The 23,783-nt window shown below is 39.3% G+C and overlaps 1 protein-coding gene across 23 annotated transcripts in view; it reads left to right on the top strand.

Annotated features, from left to right (window-relative positions):
* The window catches only part of LOC109994240 (protein tyrosine phosphatase receptor type D), a 354,409-nt gene that overhangs the window by 144,097 nt on the left and 186,529 nt on the right, over positions 1–23,783 (top strand). For 22 of the 23 annotated variants that reach the window (XM_065950655.1, XM_065950656.1, XM_065950654.1 and 19 more), the window contains exons 6-7: positions 1,860–1,969; positions 12,816–12,859. The gene's annotated coding sequence lies outside the window, so the exon portion shown is untranslated. The remainder of the gene's footprint in view (positions 1–1,859; positions 1,970–12,815; positions 12,860–23,783) is intronic. The other variant, XM_065950652.1, reaches the window with a different exon arrangement.

The following is a 23,783-nucleotide window of genomic DNA, read 5'->3' as shown; positions in this document are numbered from 1 at the left end:
CTGCATACATGACTCCCACCAAGAGGGTGATGTCAGGGGGGGAATGGCTGATTCGTGAATGGTCAATACTTAGATTAAATGATTTTATTTGTATATTTTTTTTTGTTGAATCAGTGAGATTGGATAACGATTGGTTTAATCTTTGTCCTGCTCCTGGAAAAGTTGCCAGGTCGGAACAATTAGTCGTTTGTAAGGTTTGAAATATGAACCTTTGTGGTCGACTCAATGAGTTTGGGCATCCAAAGTGTTAAGATAAGGCCTTCCATTGGAATGTGTGACTTATAGCCCATCCTGCTACTTAAAAGGGTCAGGCTGCCTGATATGATTGTGTTTGTATTCTTCTTCAATAAGATATACTGTGTTGTGGCTCGCATAAACTGTGTGTATGAGTGTGCATCTAAGCATGTGTTGCTGGACAGCCCCGGCCGTGATGATTTATTATACCGCTTGAAGGGACTTGTACTTTCATGAGGTCGCATGAGTAACATGGCAGTCAGGCACAGCGTAATGTTCTCTTTTGGCCCTGCCGGCGACAGAGAGGCATGCCAACACAGCTCGAACCGATTTCAGTTTGCTCATATGCAGGTACACAGCTAAGTATATATTCATTGTCCAAACTGCCAGACAGACATACGCACACACGCACACAAACAAAATCAAATACTGTAATCCAGGCTTAATACTGCTTTATCACCTGCACAGGAGGCAGACGTTATGCAAATGAACAGTTAAGCTATTCCAAAGGCATGTCAGATTTAGGCCATCTTTAATGTGTCTTTTGAGAGGTTAAGTCGATGCAAATGCAGCCTCATGAGTTTAAAATGCGTAGGATATGTTTTTAATAAGTCATCAAAGAGCTATCTGGAGACTTTAAGATCGACCTTTGATGGCTGTTTTTGACCAGAATTCACTTTTTTTAAATTTATTTTAGCTCCAGATCAAGTCTGCACAAGTGAAATAAAGTAGCTTATTTGCACTTACAGACAGTTGGGAGTGGATTTCAAAACTCATATAATCAGCATGTTACCAGCAGTTTCAAAAGCGGGTTTCCTAGCCGACTGTCTTAAGGATTGTTGAGACTAAACAACAGCTTTAAACACTTATTTGTAAAACCCACATTGCTACTAGTAATCCATAACAACTTCCCCCTTCCAAAAATCCAACTTGGTACAACTTGGTACCTTGTGTTGGCAACCTAGTAAAGGCATGGAGCATTCATGTGCAACACGTTCATGAGAGAAACATCTTCAACCAGGAAGTTCACCTCAGAGACAGCAAAGATCAATAATCAAAGCAATAAGAAACAAGATAACAAGTACTTGAATGACCATATAATTCATGCAGTTAATGTTAACATCAGCTAAAAAACTAAAAAACAATAAACAACAACCAGATATTCAACTAAATGGCAAATTCAGGTGTTTTCACTTGACTGTAGAGACACTCTGAGACACTCTCACACACAGACAAATGTCTCTGTGTAGATTCATTAAAACTTTGAAAAATACAAAAATGGAGCGAGGCAGAATTGTGCATTCAATAAGTTCAAAGCTTTGGTCTTCTTACATTCACTCTCAGGTGTTGTGTACAAAATCCGAAGATGAATGGTCCCCTAAAAACAACACCAACGTGTAACACGGTTGCTTGAGAGACACATTTAATCCATGTTAAAAGCAAAAGAAAACAAAAATCTGATCTTGGACATTTGTTTGCTTTCTCCCATTAAGTGTCATATTGTCTTCTCTTTGTATCTTTAAATAAAAGAAGAAAAAAAAAGTCATGCAATGTTTTGTTTGACTTTGGATTAAGGGTCAGCTGTATTCTTTTATTCCTTTTCTGTTTTTCCTCTCATCTCACAGGTTGGGGCAAAGGGGGCAATTAGTTTCAGTGGTGTGTCGGCGAGGTAAAACCACAGCATTGGCAGCATGTTGGCACCTGCATGAATCCCAAAGTGAAGCCTCATTTCTTGGTGAGTTGGACAACTTTTCTTTTTGAATTCAACAAAACACACACACACACACACACACACACACACACACACACACACACACACACACACACACACACACACACACACACACACACACACACACAGTAGCTGTAGGCCTCTGCAAGGTTTTACATGTTTCACTCTTCACTCTTGTATAGTAGCTAATTTAGTTATGACTCATCGTATTAATTCTTTCGTTTTAAGAGCTTAATTACAAGCTTAATTCTCTTTCAAGCCTTAATGTGAGAAAAGCAGCTTTCAGAATGAATTGAAACTGCATTTTTATTGAAAACGCCGTGCCTGTTTCAACCAAACCCTAGTCTGCTTTTTTAATATTTAGCTTCTGGTTTTGTGAATTGTTTCAAAAGAACAAATATTAAATAGTTGTATTACTGGAGCAAATTTCTGAGGTGATGGATTTTTACAATATTGTTAAACTTTTTTCATTTCCAAGAAACTTGGCTTGAATAAATATTTCTGAATTTCCAAATCAGCTGAATGTTCTCGTACATCCTCTGCAGTCATATTTGAGGATACAATTTTGAGAAAACGGAAGAAACCATGAATCCTTGCTGGTGCGCTACCTGCAGTTTTTCAGGCCACAAATTGATGGCACTGTTGGAAGAGCTACAGATTTTACAGCTCCACAGAGCTGCGGTCTAGAGACACAGAGAACATCAACAAAAACTGCAGGTGTTTCACCTACTATTGACACATAGACTGATAGAGATGCAGTCAGACTACTTTGTCCTTTGTGCAGTTGGTGTACAGTCCTCCCAAACTGAACAGCATTTTCATTCAGGAATTCTATGATTTTTTTGTCTGTTAAAGCAACTCACTCTGATGAACTACTGCTTGTAGGAGATTTTAATATGCATATCTGCTGCTCCTCAAAACCGATGGAGTTTGAAACTTAAACAACCAAGGGCAAACACTGACAGGTCTTCTTAGCTTAATGACTCGACCTGTGATATTAGACATGCCCTGAAGAAGAGCTGAGTGCCAATGAGACAAACTTCAGGTGTCTTATAACAGAGACAGCTCAAATTCACATCAATGTGCTGGGAAGTCTGATAAGACACACCACTATTCAGACTCAGTTAACAACCACGCCAACAGACCCAGCATTTTCTGTCGTAAAAAAAACTCCCTCAAAGCACACTGAGTGTCGTATGTGCTACATAAATAAACTTGACTTGTCTGCTCCTGCTGCTGCCCCTACTCCCCCTACTCTCTCATCCCCAAATCAGACTCAAAGTTTTTTTAGTGACACACCGTCCCATCAGTCACTCCCAGCAGTCCCCACTGTTGTTTTCATTGTACATGCTCCCCCCCCTTTGGTTCGATCTTTAGAAAACACATCATCTTAAATCACTGTTGTGCGGATTAACTCAATTTCAGCTCCCATTTTCACTGCAGAGCCTCTTCGACTGTTCAGAGGAGGGGACATGTTTGATGGTAAAGAACTTCCTTCAGTTAAATACATATAAAACTGAAGTCATCGTTTTTGGCCCTGAACACTCTGTCAACAGCCTGAACAATTCAATTAGTCCCTTATCAACTAACAAACACACAATGTGGTTGAAAAAACCTTTGAGGTGGTTTAGAATCTTCTCTGGATTTTAATAAACCAATCAGTAGTGTTGTGAAGAGTAGTTTTTTTATCAGGTTAGAACAATATCCAAACTAAAGCCATTTTCTGCCCACATTGACTTTGAAACAGTCGGTCACGCATTTATTACCTCCTAGCTCGACTCTTGTAATCCCCTGTATTTGGGGTTGACCCGTGACAATCTGAACCGATTACGTATGATTCAGAATGCAGCTGCTCCACTTTTAACCAGAACAAAGAAAAGACAACACTTCACTCCTGCTTTGGCTCAGCTGCGCTGGCTGCCTGTGAAGTACAGAATCAAGTTTAAGATCTTATTATTCCTTCACAAAGCTCTTAATGGATTAGCCTCCACAGTACATTAGAGATCTGCTTATTATTTATTCTGCCCCTCGGTCACTGAGGTCATCCTCACAACAACTCCTCTCTGTCTCACAATCACGACTTAAATCCAAAGGTGACGGGGCCTTTTCTGTTCGCCCTTGAGCACCAGCGTGAATTCAAAATAAACTGCTGTTAGGCGACACCTCCGCTTTCCTCCAGCCTCACACCGACAACCCCCACCCCCCACCACCACCACCACCTCCACTAGCTCTCACAAAAAGGAGTTTAGTGCAAGCGTCGGAGCCATGTGCCCTTGGCTCGTGCTAAAATTTCCTGTGACCTGCATTGTTGTGTTAGTAGGATAATGTTAGCGCTCTTTAGTTAGCTTGTAGCCTCACATTGCATATTGACACGGAATAGCCGTGATCTAAAAACGCTTACATGACATCCAAATAAGCTGTGATTATGCTTTTCTGTTTTTCTCTATTCCTTGACTAAAACAGCTTAATACACAAGGGAAGGAGTCGGCCGTCCTGTCCATGTAAACATGTCTCTGACAACAACACAGCCAGCTCCACTCACTGTAGACTGCCATGAAAGAGACATATTTACATACAGGATTTCTGCTATATTTACGTGTACAAAGTTGCACATTCTTCCATTAAAAAAAAACAACGATGTCATTTTAGATTGAATCCCTCAAACTTTCATTTCAATGACTGTGAAATCATTATTGGCCGTAATTCAAAAGACAAAACTTGTTTGATTCAGGAGAAGAAAAACGTCATTATCTTAAGAAGCTAATTAACAAAGCTAATCAATGGTTTTATGCTTTATGATTACATTATCTGCTCATATCATTGTGGCATATTATAATGGCACTTCATGTAATTGCTTGCATCTTTAAAAGAGCACCATCATTAACAAGATATGTTGCATTAAAAACGTCCTTTCTCCATTAACACTCCTTCACTTCAGAGAAGGTTCTCTGACCCCATTTGGGAACATTTAAATTGCATGTGATGTTTTTTTTTTTTTCAGAGGAAGGAGGAAATATTGAATGAACACAATGGAATAATTCATAAAATAGAGAAAAGACCTTTGAAAAACAGAAGGACAACGAACAAACCAGACAAACCACAGAGATGGACAGTAGTCAGAGTTCAAAGTGGGACTGTCGTCAGAAGATTTAAAGTGGAATCAGAATGATTGTTTTCAGCTTCAGTGAAATAGTGATCTTTTAATTCAATCTACTGGCAGATTAATGCACTCGATCGTTAAAGATACAGACATGCAATTAGATTTAGACCTTAAAATGTTAAAAAATCTATAAATGATAAAAAAGGTCACCAAGGCTGTAGCAACACATACATCATTTTATTTGACAGAATGTGATCATGTGATGAACTTAAACAATTGTTTCCTCTACTTTAACTCACGTTTGAAAATACTAAAAGATGTTCTTCAGAGAAGAAAATCTCTGCCCTGGGCCTGTGCGATGATGTAGCTGAGAAAATACATTCAGTGGGGTATAAATATTGCACAGCGAGTACACGGAGGGATTTTTGGCCGATGAATTATTGCAAAGTCCGGTGGCTTTATGCCAGCCTCAGAGTATATCTTGCTCAGCTTCACCCTGCCATAAGCTGTGGCAGGGGAATAGTGGTTATAGGCACTCCACAAATAACTATCAATGATACCAGGAATCCATCACACTCATCCCACATGTTGTGCGCTTACACTTGAGTGCACTTGACAACAGCCGGTTAGCAAAAAAAAATAAAACACTGGCATGGGCATCAGCAGTGCCTAAGAGGCCTGAGTCAGGGCAATAAAAACCCAAAACAAAACATAGACATGTGCACAGTCTCAAAACCATTATTTGTGTAATATAAATGAGAATAGTTTAATACAGCTGATTAATTTAATCTGCACATGCAATGCAGTGCAGTTTCTGTATTTTGAGGACTGAAAGGATACATGTTCAAACAATTATTTTCTCCCAGGATGCTTTGTAACTTGCTTTAACCACCCACAATTGTGTAAACCAAGCCAACACTCCATGCAATCTGATTGGATTACAATGAGTCTATATGCGTGACATCAGTCGAACAAGGTTGTGAAATGAGTCCAACTTTTTTTTCTGCTAAATCACTTTTCATTTGCGCAAGATAATACAGTGACGCAGTGGAGCGTGGAGCTAATGATCTGATAGACCCAGTACACTGAGAATAAAAGACCATCAAAATAAGCATCTAAATGGGAAAAGCGACTTTTGCTCGGTGCACTGCATTCTCCAAGTAAGGAAATGTCGGGCAGGATGTGTCTCTTGGTGATTAGCAAAGAAAAAAAAAAAAACATAATCCCCAGATTGCTGACATATTTCTTTTGAAAAGCACACCCTGTCTGAAAAAGACAGATACGCGCTGGAAAATGGATCAAATCTGTTTCATGTCAGATAGCAGCCAAGGGTTTCCCAGGGTGAGAATCTACAAAACCACAAACAGTTCAGATTAGAGATTGAAGTACTGACCAAAGTAGATCTGGAAACTACTAAAAAAAAAAAGAAAGAACATTTTCTCTCATGATAACAAAACTGATAATAACTTATGATAACCTCCTAATTACTGACTTCAATACTCTGACACTTATTGCTCAACGAGTCCTCAGCGTTATTCAGGGGATGTGTTTTCAGGGTATGAATTTAAAACCCCTATTTGTCCCAATAAAAGTCCTAATTCTTTAACATGGCATTTCTTTTGTGGTGATGAAACAAGCATAGAAAATTAATTCAATTTCCTCTCAAAGGAGGAGTAATTCTGCAGCAGAGCCAAGACGGTGTGTGTGTGTGTGTGTGTGTGTGTATGTGTGTGTGTGTGTTAAATGAAATGCAAGGATTTATCTCAAGGCACTATGGATGAGGTATTTAAGTCTGGTGCATATTTTATGACCATTAACTGAACACCGGCTGCTCGTTAGTCATGTGACAAGTAATGGTGCTTTTTCTAAGGACGTTGGAGGATCTCACACTCATGCACACAAATGAATGCATACGTGTGAATGCAGGCTTACAGGCAAAAGTAGCACTAATGGAGCAAAAAGAGTCCTCCTTATAACTCATAGGTATGATTAATTGCCCAATTTGTCATTCCATATTATGATACAACCATTCCTGGTAAATGCCCGCATGAAAAAACAACCATAATGATCCACTGACTTAAAATCTGTGCATACTTCATGTGATTAAAATCCTTAAAGAAAGAGAAATGTAAATACACATCTACCACAGTTTCCAGCTGGTATCTATCGAAATCTGAATTTATTTGGCAAATGTCATTTGAATGGTGTTGTTTGAACAACCTTTATCCACTGTGATACAACCACAAGGTGGTGCTGTGCGTCACCATTTGGCCTCAAAGACTTAACAGAGAGTACGTCTACAGCAGTGACAAACACTAAATAACTTGCTTCCATTTTTTTTTTTTTTGTTCCCTATATCTTCATTGATTATCGTACGAATCACACATATTAAAGGTTTTCATCTCTGTCTTCTAATTAATTTATCCAATTTATCCAATTAAAGTGAACTTCTGTAGTTTTTGAAGTTATATCTATTTCTGTGGTTTGCAAAACTAAAATGGAATCTTTTCACATATTTTGTTTTCTTTCAGTTGAATGAACAAACAGGTAAACTGGATGAGACTCATTCCCTCTTCGATTGTGAACATTTCCATCACAGTTAACAAAAAGCTTTTAAAGAACACAGAGAAACAAGAAATGCAAAATAAATAGATGAAATGAGATATTAGTTTGAGAGATCTGTGTATCGGGTGGCATATTTAGAATAATCCATCCATGATTAAAAGGGGTACAGTTGTGTGTTTACACTAAAAGAGGGGTCACGATGAGAAAAGTAGTTTGTATTGAAATTATAGTAAATTCCAGTAGATGGCAGTCTGTCAACACAGAATCTTTCCACCCACATCCTCCTCATACACTTTCTGTGAGTAGGTGTGCCTCTCGTCATCAGGAGAGGTCTCTCACTTGGAATGTCGACCCTGCGCAGTATGACGGCTGAGAGCAAAGTGACGGCGCAAATGTACACTATTTGCTGCAGTGACGAAGGACGCAAGATATTTACATGTGGAAGGTGAACCTACAGCATGTGGATTAATGTCTTCATGTAAGAGTCACCGCTCACACACACACACCTCTGCAGTGTTTTTCCCCTTCCTTCCCGTTTCTCCCCTTCCGTCTCTCACGCTTGTACAAAGCCGAATGGCGTCACCACCCACCACACACACCCTGCATTACACACACACACACACACACCTCCTCGCCATCTGTCTGTGCAGCGGCCCGTGTCTCTGGCACTGGGAGCAGTTGAGAGCAAAGAGAGTGAAAGAGAAAGTGTCTCTTGGCTCTGTGGTCCTGAATCCCACTTCCTCTCTTCTTCTTCCTGCTGCGTTGTTGTCTATCAAACGGTCTCACGACATCACGCTGCCCGCCGACGGGCCTTCCCTGCTATCGTAACACCTATCCTTGATGCCATTTGGAGGCAAATCAAATCCTCTAGAAAGCGATGGAGGTTATGTGCGCCGTGATTTTCACTTCAGCGTTACGACAGCTCATTTTAGCTTTGTTCATTAACTCCGGGGTGCACATTTCCTCTTTAATGTTAAGCCTGCAACTCAACACCAGGAAAAATAAACATGCTTGATTAGCTTGTGTATCAGGCATTTCAAATTAATACCCCAGATGGCTGAATAGCGCTCACAATCTTTCTGAGAGGCAAAAATACTGAGTAAAAGACACTAGGAGGGACAGATTCTATTCATGCTCCCTGTGATGGATGTTGCTTTGCCGATCTTATTAACTGTCGTGAAGTCATAAAAAAATGTTTTAAAAAAAAGCTGCATGGATTTCTCTGCACATTTCCTGATTATATTTTCCAGCGTGAGTTTATTGTACCTACAAAATTCGACATTTAAACTGACAAATCACAGAATCTCAACACAACAAAATGAGAAGGGAGAAAAAATCCAGAGTAATATCGGGCTGATCCTCTGTCATCAAGTCTGTTTTCCTTACAAGACTCCCTTCTCTTTTCAGAGAATTTTCATAACCGTGCAGCTTTACAGAGAGCTTTGTAGGCAGCTTAAGTAATTTGAACAAAAATGCATCCCCCCTCTCTCTCTCTTTCTCTCTCTCTCGGTCTCCTCCATTTAGACAGCAAGCAAAAGCGCCTTCATACCGGCGCTATATTCAAGCCGAGTGATAAGAAATGGCAGCTATCAGCAGGCAGTTTGGAAGCTGCATATAACTGTTATTGTGTGTGTGTGTGTATGTATAAAAAATGATTTATGTGCGCTATCACTTAGCAGGCGCAATATGCGGATGAATACGGGCTAATATAATATTATGAGATGAGTGAGAGGGTTATGGAAAGGGCCAGGTGCTGCCTCAAGGAGAAAAAACTGTGATCAAAGTCCAGACATATAGAAAAAGACACATCATCACTCCATGAAAGAGACTGTATTTCATATTCTAAAGCAACTTCACACTGTCCAGTTAGTGCATATGTAAGGGATATCGTATAGTCTCATTCAATCTAATGTGGCATAGATCAGGTTTTAAAATACATGAAGGGACATTTCACTGCAGGAGTGGTGAACTGCAGTTGAACGGACAGTCCCTATTGTACACTTGAATTGTATCGTGAATATTAAATCAAAGACGGTGGTTACGGCGAAGAGTAAGTGAACTGGATCTAGCATGTCACGATTAACCGGCGTTCTGTTATGTACAGCGAAAGCTAATTTTTAAAAGCATATTTAGCCGTTCAACGTCTGTGAAGTTTGAGATGATTGTTAGCAGTGATCATCGAAATCCCTCCTATCGATAAAGAGTCTGTGGTTTTTCAAATTGGATACATCACATAAGAGGTGGTTATTTTTAGGCCAGCACATGTATCTTTTTCAGTGTAACAAGTTTCCTAAGAGAATGTTGCAGAATCACTTTCACACAATCCCGAATCAAATTTTGTTTTAAATAGAATAAAGAGACATATTCATGGTGAACATTGCATGGTGAATGATAAGAGCGTTTGGCACATATTTAACAGCGTAAATCAAGCTTATATTGAGACGTCTGGGGTATTTTCTACGGGCTATATTTACAGTCATGTAAACAAATCACGGATCTGAAAAGCTCCTTTTTCTGTTGTGAATCTCAGCCTCTCCTCCTATTAGCTGCAGTCGGGTGAAATAGGCTTGGCGGTAGAAAACAGCCCCATGTTTACCCGCAGCGCTGCTGCCATGTCCAGACTTGTAAATCAGGCCCATTGAGGTAGCATAATGCTGATGATTATGACAGCCAGTCGCATGGGAGTGATAGAGGGAGCGTTGAGTTATGTGCTGGGGGAAGGATGCCCAGAACTGAAGAGTCTCACAAATGGAGGAGCACTTTCACCGAAACACAAGTCCCCAGATGGGGACTAATGCTGCAGTTGGCGGCTGTGCCACCCAAACGAGCGCACATTAGCTGCTCAGAACACACAGGATAGTGAAGTAGGTTTGTTTTGTTTTTTTCTCTTTTTATTTCACTGTTCACTTGCTTCACTCTATTACTGCCAGATTAGTTTCAGAAAGACTGAGGAAAAAAACAAGACAGTCAAAGTATTTGGAAGGTGTTTTGTATTGCAGCTGACATGCAATGCATCAGTTAACTAGATGACTCCAGGATGAGGAACGCATTCTCATTCACTCTATTACTAAATAATGTACTGTTTGCATTCTGCCTTATTCAGTCTAGTCCTCTGTGCCGTTGAACGATCATTCATTGGCATTGATCGTCAGCCATGATAATATAATCAGGCGTAAAGCCCGACAAGGCTGGCCGCTCCGATAGATCAGAGCTGCTGACAGCGAAGCTATGCACAGGTCATAAACCCTCACCTTCCCTGTTTGACCCCACATCAATTTGGCTCTTTCCAATATGAATGCAAATAACAATGCATTTTTGGTGACATGTTTACGGTTATCTCTGTATCCATGCTCGCTCCGCCTGCTGCCCCTAAATGTGCTGATGTTACCCAGCTAATGGGATTGAAAAAAGAAACCTATTGCTCACAAGTGGTCAGCTCGCCCACTCCCCCTCCCGCCAAAATAAAAAAAAAAACACAAACACAAGCATCTGCACATGCCCTTCCTCACAAACACACACCTACATGTCCTCCACCTCAGTCACTTGTGTATGCATTGAGCTGATAAGTACTGCGGTTCATTTTCCCCATGGCAAAGCACAGTAAAAAACTGGGGAGTAATAATTGCTTCGGGGGGAGGGGGGGGTGAGACGAGGATGGCTAAATATGCTTGATTGCCTCCTAAGCTTCGGTGCTGTGTAATGAAATATGGCTGCTGCAGACAGGGGCTCCTGTGCGATAGCTTTCTTGTCACTTTTTTTTCTTTAACTCCCCCCCCCCCAAAACCCTTTGCTCTTCTGTTCTGGCGTTTCCCGTCTTCGCCTTAGTCACACTACGGAGTCCATCAAAGCGTTTGTTGCCATTGAACACTTATCTAAGCTATAATGTAATAATTACGGAGGCCAAATCCGGCCTAATTGAGTATTCCCTGCCACATCAAAACAGCAGGTGCCCTAATATTCCTCTGTTCTACATTTTAATTTGGGGATTCATTAGCATGAGCAGGGTGTAAAGGGAGAAAAAAAGATAGCAGGGGAACTTAGGAAAACACACATTTGGGTAAGTTTGTCACCCTGTCATTGACATGCTAGTGCCCTAAAACTCCTAATTGTGTCTCAACTAATGTCCATGAAGACTTTATAATGCGACTACATATTTAGTCGGCTTGTTGCTGCTTTTGCATAAAATCAGCTACTTCATTCACACGGAGAAATGCCTCCGAATTACCACAAATGAGAAGTATTGGGCCAAAAGACTACTGTAATCACGACATTCATAATCATCATTGCTAATCATCTCATTCGGCTGCCATAAAGCCCTACAATAACGTTTTTTAAAAGATAATGAGTCAAATTAAAGCTTAGCCAATGTGGGAAAGAAAAAAAAACTGTTTATCCCCAACTCATTTTTGTTGTAACCACCCAAAGCACATTTCTCCCTGTTGCTTAAATGAGTAGCTAATCATTTACAAGAATATGAGTCCACAGGCTTGTATGGGCACAGCAGCGTCTGCTAATGCATTTAGCAAGAAAACAGCCTGAGAAAATCTTCCCTGCACATTAAATGCAAGGTTTTTTTTTCTTCTTTTTTCCTTTCCTCCTTGTTTTTTCTTCCAGAATTACTCACAAGGCCTAATTTGTTGCGCTACTTAAAGGAAAATGTAATTACACTTGTTTTCATTATAATTCACAAAGCCAATCGATAACTGTGGTTAAGTCGTTCTCTGCTGCACTTGCACTTTACAGTTCCCTTTGACTGGATTTTTGGTTGCAAAACAAGTATTCCATGTATTAATATAATAAACTAAATATTTGTGTTTAATGGTACAGAGTGAATTGACCAATTAAATGAACAACATTAGGGTTTTTGGCAAACCCTCAATAGTAAGCTTCATTTGTGCTCCTTGTTCTTCGTAATAAAAATACAGAAATGCCTGTTTTTCTGCTCCATCAACGAGCATTTTGGTTGGAAAATAAGTCTTGTGCATATTTATACTTGACTTTCCAGCTTGCACATGTGGTACTGAGCCAAACTGACCAATTCAATGAGCGATTTATGAGTTTTGTAAGGCAAATCCTACAGCTTTCTTTGCTATTTCTACTACATTTAGTTTCTTTCCCCTCACAGATGCAGGGTTATGAAGCTATTCATCCCCGTCCTATTTCTTTTGTTTCTCATTTATGCAGTTCTCTTTCCTGAGACGTCAACCACAGGATGAGGCCTGCGGCAGGTAAGAGACTGAAATGAATTGATGAGGAGCTGGGGACAAGAAAAGATCTCTGACCTCTGCTTGGCATCATTTCCTAAATCTTTAAAAAAAAAAATCCATGCGGCACATCAAGGGGGCTCACATGCTGTGTTTTGTTAATTTTCTTTAATGTATTAGCTAAGGGTTCAAGTTTGTCATGTGTCCAAAATATCCATCTTGGTTTTAAAGAAGAGAGCCCCATCTTGAGGGCCAGTTCACTCCCTCCCATCTCCTAACCTGCATCAAGGCGGGGAGGGAAACAGACTATATCTGGCAACCTAAACCTTTTTAAAGTGACTGAGAGAGTGGGAGAGACTGACTGGCACTGATGGGACCAAGACTAGAAGTGTGCGATGCTGTGCTATAGCGCGCCCGGGCCTCACAAGCCTGATTGATAGAGTGTGATGAGACTGTCACTGAGCAAGGAGAGCAGCGGAAAGATAGGCGAGATGGAGGGAGGGGAAGTGGGCTGACCAGCAGAGAGAGATAGAGAGAAATAAATTTGAGAACATGTGAAGGATGAAGTGGGGGAATGGAGTGGCTGGATGGAATGTGTTTCGGACACATGAAGGATTGAGAGGCGGGAGGTGCAGGGGCATGAAGCCTGATACTGGCAGGCTGAAGGCTTCACTTATATGCAAGTTAGGTCATGAAGATACAGATTTAGTGGCTGTAATACAAAGAAATAAAAGAAAGATCAGTGTGAACGGCACAAGTCACATGGAAACTGATCTTTTCAAATCACATTTGGGCCACTTTCATATGTGGATCCAAATCAGATACAGGTCGGATTTTTATCAATGAGACCTCAGTCTGAACGGCCAGGTTGGAATGCATGGGACTCTGACGTCACTCGCTGGCACCACATGAAGGAGAGTGATGTGTTCAACAGACCCAGACATTCATGATCATGGACAAGTCTGCTGTCAGCAGTTTTTCATATTTCAGAGTCAGAGCAAACTGTGATCTTACAAAAAGAAGATGTTATATTTCAGCTGCAGCTCTGACGGTATCGGGAGAAGTATGTGGCTTATAAAAAGGAAATATGAAAACGTAATTGAAAGCATAAACTTTTTAAAGGTATAAAGGTTTAAAGGAAGCTTAGTGCTTTAGTTTCTTTTGTAGGACGATAACTATAAAGCATTTTTTAACGATTGCATATTTGAAATGAAAATTAATACAGGAAGCGCAGCATGTGTCAGTCTCTATCCCTCCCTCCTATCCTTGCATATAGGAGTACTAAAAGTACTTCAGAGTACTAAAAGAACAGAGTTAACCCTGAAGGTATCTCAATAACTGTAAATGAAGTCAATTTGTTGTCCTGCAGGGGGTTGTAGATCACCAGTTTTCTTTTTACACCGTGCAGCTTGTGGTTGTTCTTTTGCCCATGCAGGTTAGTTTTAGACCATGACCGGTTCGCACGGTAGTCTGATACATGCCCCGTATTAGAAAGTAATGTCAAAAGCCAAACAAAGAAATCGGATCTGAGCAAAAGATCGAGTCTTGCAGTGTGAACAGAGACTCTAAGAACTTGTGTTCTGAACTTGGAATAACACCTACTACTTTTATGGCAGAAATAAAACGTAATATAATCTGGGACTTTTCTGATATTATCATTATTGAAGTCGAGGAACCAGAATGAATTTCTTAACATTCTTCCTCATTATAATCTCCAGTGCAGTATGAATGGAAAATGTACTCGAGAATACATTGCCATATACATATTGTAATGACGTTCAATGTGACATAATGAACATGGCAAACTATTCAATAAAACAGATTCATTAGCATGATCTACATAATGTGCTTCTTTAATATACTTTCTACTAGCAGCAGCGTTCGCGAAATCAAGCTCATGTAAGGATATTTTAACCCACTATGAAACTAACTACAATGAATATTGATGCCTCTTGATGACCTAAAAAAGCAAATGAGACCATCCGCATAAAACATTTACATTTCAATATAGTCATTTTATAATTCCTGAAACCTAAGCTGCAGGGTAGGTGTCAGAAAAAGTGATGAACAGCATGCTGCCGAAACAGCCTTTAAACGGGACACATTATGAAAAATCCATTTTACAGTGTTTTGGAATTACCTATTTGGGTAACCTGAGTGTCTACCGACCCACAAAATGTGAAATAAACCCATTCAAGTCCTTTGATTGTGGTCTTCTCAAGTATTACAACACAGAGATAAAATGCGTTGTTTCAAATATGCTCTCCTTGTGATGTCACAGTGGGATTCTGGATTCATTTAGACCACAGGGGTCTATTTTAAAAGGTGGAAAAGGGGTGTAATATGTCCTCTTTAAAATTGAAAACATGATCATTTGCTAAACTTAGTCAAAGTGACGTTGTTGTTGTTGTATCCTAACGACAAATACAATATTTAGCATGTGAATTGAAGCCTCCAAATTCAAAGATCTGCACCTTATAAACCAAGAAACAACACAAAAAATCAGCACTTAAAGAGCCATTTAGTTTCCTTCAGAGAAAATAAATAAGAAGATGTTGAACATTACATTGTTAGTTTGTCTGGAACATGCATGCAAAGCTACATTTGTTGTGTACTGTACGTAGCCCATGTGGAACTCATAAATCTTTAACAGGCTTGTTTATCAGACGATCAGCCCCAGCTTTGGACACAATATTAGATCTTGTGGACACATGGCATCCTGGCAGTGAATGCAATACAGGCTGAACTAAAGCCCTGTTCTGGGAATTCCACAGTTAGTGATTTCAGACTCAATAAAGGCACCATGTTTTACTTTTATCCTTGCCTGAGGAAAGAAGGCTGACTCACCAGAACGCCAAAGTTATTATTAGCGTCCCATATGTGTGGAGAAAAGCTGTGTATGTGCGTCTGAGTGTGTGAGAGACAGAGACAGTGAGGAAGAGAGAGAGCGGGAAGTGCGTGCAGCAGCAGCATGAAGAGCTCTTATCTGCCGCCTGCCAAGCCCTGACCAGGGCCCTGACTTCTCCACCGCGCCCCACCCCCCCCCCCCACCCCTCTCTAGCAGGGCTTCCCACTACTCTGCTTTAGGCAAGGCGGCCAGGTGAAATGAGCAATTCCCATTCAGGGACAGCAGCGGCGCACAGACTGGCCCTGTGAAATGGCTGCTCACTTTGGCAGATCAATGCACTCTCTTTTCCTCATGCGCTGCCACTGAGCGATAGCCAGGAAGAAAAAGAAGGGGGAAAATGAGTATGGCCAGAGAGAAGGATGAGGTTGTTTGTGTAGGTGTGTTTGTTTGTGTAAGTGTGTAGAGTGTGTGTAAGCAGGGCATTTAATGATATTTGCCATGGCTGCTCTGAGTGAGTGCTGTCGGAGGAAAATGGGAAACGCTTTGCATAAACTCAAAAGACATGCAATATTGCGGTTGCCTCTTTGGGAAGTAAAACGTTGCGTTCCAAGGCCCACCGGATATGAGAATATTCAGCCACTGAACTGTTTTTTTTTTTTTTTCCCAACATGAATGATATTAGTGACATCATATCAGAATAGTAAGCTGTGCCAAAATGAAGTCCATATCTCTGCAGTGATAAAACTCGGACTTTTACAGCACAGGCACTGGTTAAACATACAGTTAAGAGCAAACCTGTGATATGAAATGTGCAATATCTAGGCAAATTTCCAACCAGTCAAATATATTTATTGTTTATGTATTAGTATTACTAGTATTATTACAGGAGATTTGTGTAATATCCATATTGGAGAAGAGCTATACATTCTATTTTTCACCTCTGTCTTACTGCTAACCTTTACCTCATATGTCAGTTATTAAAATCACAGAGAAATAAAATTTGAAATATTTGTCCCTAGAAAACTTTCCGCACTCTCTGACCACATTCTGCACTGGCAGGAACTGGGCATCAAGTTTGGCTACAGATGACTTCAACAACACACTTTGTTGATTGGTCATTGATTACATCATTCATTCTGCTTCATTCACGCTACTTATAGTGCTAAGTGATTCATCGTGAAATCTATAATTTAAATGTCAAACCTCAGCCGTAAATCTGCCATTTGCATGACTAACACACAATATTTTGGTAATGAACAAAGGCATCAAAACTGTAAATGGGTAGGGTAGCCGCACCAATGCTTGGCTTTTTGATCTTACAGTTTTCAGCCTTACTAGCTAATTAATGCTCTGAATATGTTTAGCTAAATACTTTGCTAGTTTTGCTAAAGCCTTGGTGCATGGTATAGTCCTTATAACAATATCCATCCTGTTAATAACATTTTTGATGTTGATCATTTTTGTTATAGTCTCAGAAACTGTGATTGATAATCTGTACTAAAAGAAGAAAAATAAAGGAATGACAATATCCGATCTTGATTTTCTACATTTATGTTAATCTTAAGAGATAGAATAATGATCACTGAAGTTTTAGCAATTTTAAAATTCTTTCTGTCTTCCATATGTCAAAACTTTATTTGATGCTTAAGGGAAAGCACATGGCAGCGTACTGGGTCCTTTATTTCTTCTGCTTATACGTCTATTTTTTTTCTTTGCCTTACACTGATGATGGTGTTTTGTGATTAAAATGTTGATGTGTTTATAATAATAATAATAACAATAACAATAATAATAATAATAATAATAATAATAATACATTCGACTAATATAGCACTTTTCTGGGAGGAAGCAGGATGCAAAAATAGTTTATTTTGGTTGTAGGCGATAATCCTGGAAATGATTGAAACCTGAACTTCATCCCTTATTCCATTTTGACTATTTTCCAACATCATAATTATTCTCAGAAATAGTTACTCATTGTAATACCCCAATTTCCTTTCACAAGGACCAAATCTGCCTAAAATAACATTTGCTTGGGGATCAGCTGATTATGTTTTGTCGTTTTAAATGATCCCCTAAGCATAGCAAACAGCTGTCTACCTTAGTTGAGGGGCAGATTAAGTTTTACAAGTAAATGAAATCACCGTTCTCCTTCTTGTAAATTATGAAGGAGTGATAGTCTCAGAGCAATCCAGAACACTTCAGATTCATTAAAGTGTGCTTTCTGAATCCCTGCCGTCTTAAAATGACATACTGAACAAAATGAAAAAAAAAGTAGTTTTAATGTATGACGGACAAATTAGGAATCTGGTTAAAGCAAGGAAGTAGAGACAACTTGACCTGAAGCTCAGTTTTATTTCTCGTTTAATAAAAGAAAGAGCCTTTTACAGCCGTTTCATAATTGCTGCTGAAGTCTTAATCATTTGGGAGTGCACATACTCTAATGCGGTTAAAATATATTAATTTTTACAGTCTTTTTACTCAATTTTACAAGCTCATGAAACATTTCCCAGTGAATTCAAATGGAAAGCTTACTGACTCATAGATAAAGACACAAAATATTACTCAACTTGAAACCTTCATTGATTTGAGAGGAAATTGAGACTTGAAGATTACATTGAATCGAAGGCTATATTTAAGTGATGGAAGTGTTAGTCAATTTGATTTAAACATTACTGCAGCTGTTGTAAATGGTCCCTTATTACAAAACTATGGCTACAAGTCAAATTTGTATAAACTATTCATCTAGAAATTCTCTTTACTCCAAAGATACCGTAGTCTGTTATGCTTTTCCCATTTCCAGAGCCCTGATACTTTTTTTCAACAGTGTCAAGTCTCTCAGAATCAATGAAACCTGAGTTAAAAATGTAGTCAGACATTTGCAGACATGACAACAATAAAGTGCACGAGATTACATGGTTGAAAGTAATGACAAGTAGACAGAAGAGCATAGGATCAGAAAAACAGAAAGGAACACAGCCTTTCAGGTTTGACATCTACAAGTTACTAAGTCCTGTTTGTGTGTAGTCTTGGCAGAGGAAGGTGTAGGGAGGTTGAATATTGGTCATCAGCTGTCAAGGTGGTAATGAACAGTGTTTACAAGTAATACCATGCGCTGCCACATTTCAGGGAGTGAAGTGTCAAAGTGTCCATTTTCCCCCAAGCTAGTCAGAAGCAACACTGTCAAGGCCTGGGTTGTAAACAATAGCAAAAGAGAGGCAAGACGGCTCCAAGGAGCTTTCTCCAATTCACCTATTACAGTCAGAGTGAGAGGGGAAGAGCAGTAGAATGTCAAAGCCTAGAAAAATAGAGACGCTTGCAAAGTGTAGAAAAAGTGGATTCCAAGTGGATTCCATTTGGCCGAGCCATAATGATAGCTGTTAAACTAAACTGAGGAAAGAGAAGCAGGGAAGGCTAAGAGGCTCAGAGACAGGGAGAGGATAGGGGAAAGACAGGGGGAGAGACATCTGCTGTTGCATCACCTGCTGTAATAATAGTGTTGACATTCAAATAGAAAGCTCTGACAATAGGAGCAGGCTGAGGCAGCACACAGTATGCAAATACAAAAAGAACACATCAGGAAATATTAGCTAGCGTCAGGACTTTTTGTAGCACACATTGAAAACCACTTGACCCTCTGGCATCCCACGAGTGCTTATGTATTATATGCCTATGTGCACAAGCGAGCACGGTTAACACATTAAATGAGATGATTTACCACTCAAGTCTATTCATTTCATTCTAACCGCGCATCTAAGGCTATGAATAGAACTGTGCTTGCATTGTATGTTCAACTCAGAGTGTGCTGAAGTTAATTATTTCTCTGCCTTCCAATGCAATTAGTTAAACCTGTGCTGGAGTGTATAAGGTTTGTTTATCTTGATTGGCATTCCAATTCGGCTCACACCTTCACTCCTACATTCTCCCTGTCATGGTATCTCAAATGCCCAGGTTAAACATAATTCAAAAACGGAAAGGATCATTAGTCGGCAAATTCATTCTTGACTCCCTCTTTCATGCACCCCACATGGCCCCAAAGGGCCTATCAATCAAAATCTGTTTCAGCTGATATCACATTCACCATTGCACATATTTAATTCCCTTTAAAGTGCTCAGTGGTCTTTTGTATCAATGAAAACGGTGATAGGAGTAGAAACTTTTCATGTTTGAACTCAGTGGGGTTTGAAGGACTGCACACCTCAGCAGAAACTCACCAATGCACAGGTCAATACCTATTATAGTAAAAGCAGTAGTCAATGGCGTGCTCTCACATTATCAGCTCTTGATGTGGTTGCTTTCAAAAGATTTGACCCTTTTTTTCCAGCGCTATGATGATCCATCTGATGGTTTAACCAAACTGTGATTGTTTGTCTAGTCAGAATCTTTTTTCTGTTATGTGAAGGATAAACAAAAAAGGCATCGAGAGAAGAGATTCTTGTCTTCACTTAATGTAGGACAAACTCTATATAGTCCGGTTGTTTTCAAGACTGGATCAATTGGGTCTTTGCAATTGATGCATTGAAAGGCCTATGCATGGAGGGGATGTTTCCCAAGTTACTGCCGCAGCTATTTTGTCTCAATGAAGAACTCTGATTCCAAAATAATAACTACCAAAAACAGTAAAGTCAGCCTGCAGACAGTTCTCTGCCACTATTGACCGGCACTTATCACACTTTCACATCAAGTCCCATTCAATATCTGCTCTTCTTTATCGAGCCTTTTAAATGCTGCAATAGTTCCCATGCATGTTCAAATGACTCTTATAATCATGTCACATTCACATGAAATCTCCTGACTTTCTCCCTATGATTTATTTGACTGTTCTGATAGACAAAGATATGGAAGCCCTGATAAAGATCCTTGCGGCACTCCATTAATTAAATCAGTAAAATTCAACTTTCGGACGAAACCTTTATCGTTTGCAAATGCAGTCTCTTACAAAAGTATGTTATATTAAGTGTCATGCTATAATTTATGCTTTGGTGCAAAAAAATAAATAATAATAATACATATACATTATTTATTTATCTATATATAGAATAAAAACCCAGTGCAAAAGACAAAAAAAACATTTGGCTGAGATCGCCCAATACCAGAAGTCAGTCTGGTGATATGGTTAGTACATTATTTCTGTCATTACAAATGAGTTGCAATTATAGCCATTGCAATTGTCACTTGTTCTATCTTTGCATGGAGAGAAACACGGAGGGAAATTATTAAAAGAACAAGACTAAAAAATTTGAATATCTGAATTTATTCAAGAAAGAGGAGACATGCTCTGATTTATACAAGGGAGCAGAGGAGTGCAGACAAGCTTGAGCGGCTTTAAAGTTTTCTATGGGAAATGAGATTCTGGAATATGACAGAGCTTCTAATATCCTTGCGTACAGCTTCCCAGCATGTATGCTAATGCCCTGTCCTGACTGCTAATACACAACAGGGAAAGTGGGCTAAGTAAAATGAAGGAGGAAGCTGTGAAATATAATTCTGAATGGCCATAACGACTACAGTATCGGGCGTCTCGGATCTGTACTTCTTCATTCAGATGTTCTCATTTGTATCCACACCTGTGTCATTCACAGCCTTACGTCTTAACCTAATTTCATGGTCTACGGGTTTGGATGGATGGCTCTGCTGCAACTTGTACACCGAGGGGAGGAGAGAGTGCGTGACTGTGTGAGTGTGTGCTCACACAATAACACAATTGTGATAGAGCGAATGAGGGTGAAAAAAAGAGAGAGAGGAAAAAGAGGGAGGGAGGATGCGCTGCTACAATAGAGAATTGTAGTCACTGCCAGATATTAACCTTTTAACCTTGTACTTTTCTGTTAGAAAAACTACATTAAGCTCCTCTGGATAGCTGACTGTGAATTGGGGTTTTACAGGCTTTCATTGAGCCTGACTGAGTGATCAGAGGTGAACCCATTTTGTGGTAATGCTCTTCTATTACAGTAAAAGTCTGCTAAAAAAACATATATTAAAGCAGGGTGACATATTGCAGAATTAGGTGAAAGCAAATGGTATTACCATTCATGATGTCAAAGTTACTTGACCCATGGCTAAGTGGAAAAAGCTAGCTCAGGAGAAACAATGCAAATACACAATCATCTTAAAATAACAGACAACTGTTGATTAAATAGCTGTCATTTGTAGCAGTAACTCATTTTAAATCTGATACAAAGCGAGAGCTTCGTACAGCATACTGCCTTAAAACCTTTTTCTGTCCATTTAATTTCTTAATGTTATCTAAAGCGAAGTGTCAGCAATGCCCTTTTGGTTTGCCAGAGTATCCTCTGGTGCAACGGCTTATTTAGCCAAACCAGGCATGACACCAATTATACTGGAGGGAAATCGATTTCAACAGAGCACTATGTAGAGACCAACAATAAAATGATCAAAGTGACTGGATGTTTTGTTTGCGACGGGCAGCGAAATTAGTTTGCACTTTGATCTTTAGTTTTTAACCCAGTCAAAATCTGCTGTTCTTAAAGCTTTAAAGAGAATTCTCCAGCGAGACAGGAATACATGGAAACAAACAGCAAAAAAAGCAAGAAAAAACAAAAACAAAGCGGAAAAGATAAAAGTATACATTGAAGTATGTTGGACTCTGTTGCAACAACGCAAGAACAATTAAGACCTCTTGTATCATTCAAATTTTCTTTCAGACTGAAGTCTAGAGATTTCAACCAAAGAGAAAAAAAAAAACGAGATAATTGCTTTTCCACACATTAATTGATAAAGTTGCTGACATTTCATCTGAAGGAACTGTGGCTGAAAATGTCAATTTATGTCGAGCGTCTGTTATATGTGTTTCTTTTTCAGTTAAAATGTTATTCTAAAAACTGCTGTGAAAATAGTCCAATTCCATCTGAACTGCAGAATGGGAATTTATAGCTGATTTGAATCCTAATATAATAAATCCCCTGTAATCGCTATTGTTAAAATAATAACCAATGCAAGAGACCAAAAGGACTTCCATGATTTAGACAGTAGAGTTTTAATATAGGCTATTACATGAGGGCTTTTATTTGGACTTTTGCTATTGGGTAGCAAAATCCTTTGACAGCCTTTTTTGCTTGTTTAAATGGTTTTCACATTCTGTAGGAAAAACACATCACGTCATATTAAATAATAAGTAACTTTTGTCTTATATGGTATCATGAATAAACACTACTGCTGTTGTCAATCCTCTGTAAGGCGTTTGATTCTCTGTCGTCAGTCTGAATTTTGTAATTCAGAAAGAAGGAAGCCACAGTTTGCACAAAGCTTACTTTAAATACTGTGGTATCTCACTTGTGCTTTGATGGTACAGTCATCACTGAAATGTGGAGTATTGTGAAGGATATTACAATTATTATGAATATGCTAATTATTCCTTTTTACAGCCGTAATCCAACAATGGTTTTAACTTTTAATAACATAACACCATTTGATGTAAGCCATAATAAAAGCATGTGATGATTAATATTATAATAGGGTGTGTGTCATGATGTAGTAGTCGTTTGTGCTGAACTACTGTAAGCTACAGATCTAATGTAATCTGTCAACCATAGCTTTAACTCATAAACAATCCATTTTTGAAGTCTTTTTTTTGCCTCTGTATGCCAGTCAATGTCGATCTTCATCCCTGTTTTCAGGCAGTAGTTGGTTTTAGATAGATCAGTCATAAGTCAGAAGCACATGGACCATTTTCAGGAGTCTGTGCTGTGACTGTCAGGCTCTGCAGATCATGAAACCCGTATATTTGATGCCCAAAATTACCTCATCGGAGCATGCCACTGGCAACTTACGTTGGTGTGGTCACAGATATCCCTTTGAGAGACACTACAGGAGCTCAATGAAACTTTAAGGCATCAAATATAGCAAGAGGTAGTTCACGTCTTCATGCAAAAACATAAAATAAATGGATTAACAGTATTCTGCAAAAAAACAAAAAAAAAACAGGTTTAGTGTGAAATATCTGATGAATAGCATGAAGGACACTTAGCAGGTTCAAATATTGATTTTGCAATGAAAGTTGATGTGTTTGGGGATTTTTAGAGATCAATATGACACTCATATGGCAAATGTGTGTGCCTTTTCTTTTGGAATTTGGTTTAG

Source organism: Labrus bergylta, chromosome 22 (assembly GCF_963930695.1).
Source record: "Labrus bergylta chromosome 22, fLabBer1.1, whole genome shotgun sequence".
Lineage (NCBI taxonomy): Eukaryota > Metazoa > Chordata > Actinopteri > Labriformes > Labridae > Labrus > Labrus bergylta.
This window is presented reverse-complemented; position numbering and strand designations above follow the sequence as displayed.